Source organism: Chrysemys picta, chromosome 16 (assembly GCF_011386835.1).
Source record: "Chrysemys picta bellii isolate R12L10 chromosome 16, ASM1138683v2, whole genome shotgun sequence".
In the NCBI taxonomy this organism is placed as follows: Eukaryota; Metazoa; Chordata; order Testudines; family Emydidae; genus Chrysemys; species Chrysemys picta.
Window position 1 is genome coordinate 2,383,102 of NC_088806.1, and position 2,113 is coordinate 2,385,214.

The window sequence follows — 2,113 nt, forward strand, 5'->3', positions numbered from 1 at the left end:
CATTAAACAGTTTGTCTACATGGAAAATTAATTCAGATTAACTGGAAAATAGGTATTTAATCCCGATGAACGGACATTAGAAATTGACTCTGGATTAATGGAAGATGGGAATTTAATCCAAATTATGAGAAGGTGGGAATTGAATCCATATGAATGGAAGGTGGGGATTGAATCCTTATGAATGGAAGGCGGGAATTGAATCCAGATTAACAGAAAGTGGGAGATGAATCCAGATTAACTGATTGTGGGGATTTAATCTGGATTATCAAATGGTGGGAACTGAGACCTAACTATCAGAGGGTGGGAACTGAATCCATCGGAATGGAAGGTGGGAATTGACTCTGAATGTTCAGAATGTGAGAAGTGAATCCAGATTAAAGGAAGATTGAAATTTGATCCAGATTAATGGAAAGTGTGGATTGAATCTGGACCAATGGCAGGTGATTTAACCCATATTGACAGAAAGTGAGAAAATAATATGGATTTTCAGAAAGTGTGACTTTAATCTGGATTCAGACCACCCATGTGGACAAGACCCCCATGAATTTGGATTAGTATAATTCACTTCCAAAGCAGAGGAATTTCCAAATAGTGGGTCCATCTGAACAGCAACGGTGGACAATTTCCTCCCGTAACCAGGGAGTTAACTAGCACAACCAGAAACAATAAATCATAATCCTGTATTGGGGGAAGCGGTAGACGTGGTATACCTTGACTTCAGTAAGGCTTTTGATACGGTCTCCCATGACCTTCTCATAAACAAACTAGGGAAATGCAACCTAGACGGAGCTACTATAAGGTGGGTGCAGAACTGGTTGGAAAACCGTTCCCAGGCTGTAGTTATCAGCGGTTCACAGTCGTGCTGGAAGGACATGAGTGGGGTCCTGCAGTAATCGGTTCTGGGTCCGGTTCTGTTCAATATCTTCATGATAGAGTCATAGAAGATCAGGGTTGGAAGGGACCTCAGGAGGCATCTAGTCCAACCCCCTGCTCAAAGCAGGACCAATCCCCAACTAAATCATCCCAGCCAGGGCTTTGTCAAGCCTGACCTTAAAAACCTCTAAGGAAGGAGATTCCACCACCTCCCTAGGGAACCCACTCCAGTGTTTCACCACCCTCCTAGTGAAATAGTGTTTCCTAATATCCAACCTAAACCTCCCCCACTGCAACTTGTTCTGTCATCAAGGAGTTAGATAATGGCATAGAGAGTACACTTATAAAGTGTGCGGACGATACCAAGCTGGGAGGACGTTTCAAGTGCTTTGGAGGATAGGATGAAAATCAAAAATGATCTGGACAATCTGGAGAAATGGTCTGAAGAAAATAGGATAAAATTCAATACAGACAAATGCAAAATACTCCACTTAAGAAGGAACAATCAGTTGCACACATACACAATGGGAAATGACTGCCTAGGAAGGAGGACTGCGGAACGGGATCTGGGGGTCATAGTGGATCACAAGCAAATTATGAGTCAACAGTGTAACGCTGTCGCAAAAAACGAGATCATTGTGGGATGTATTAGCAGGAGCGTCGTAAGCAAGACACGGGAAGTAATTCTTCTGCTCTACTCCGCGCTGATTAGGCCTCAACTGGAGTATTGTGTCCAGTTCTGGGCGCCAGAGTTCAAGAAAGATGTGGACAAATTGGAGAAAGCCCAGAGAAGAGTAACAAAAAATGATAGAAGGTCTAGAAAACATGAGCGATGAGGGAAGGTTGAAAAACTCGGGTTTGTTTAGTCTGGAGAAGAGAAGACTGAGAGGGGACATGATCACAGTTTTCAAGTCCATAAAAGGTTGTTACAAGGAGGAGGGAAAAATTCATTTTGGTTGAAAATGAAACAACTCTAAACTTGTGGTGAATCAAAAAGTTGGAGGGGAAAAATCGATTCGCGTCCAACGTTCCGCTTTTGAGCCTTTAAAATTTTTTCACATCGTTTTATACATTTCAAGTGCTTTGGAGGCTAGGATGAAAATTCAAAATGATCTGGACAATCTGGAGAAATGGACTGGAGGAGGAGAAAGTAACGCTGAAGCGAAAAACCAGAACATTTAAAAAATGGTACGAAACCCTCTGGTCTTTGCGGAGTGTCTGGCCGAATTTTGCTTGTACG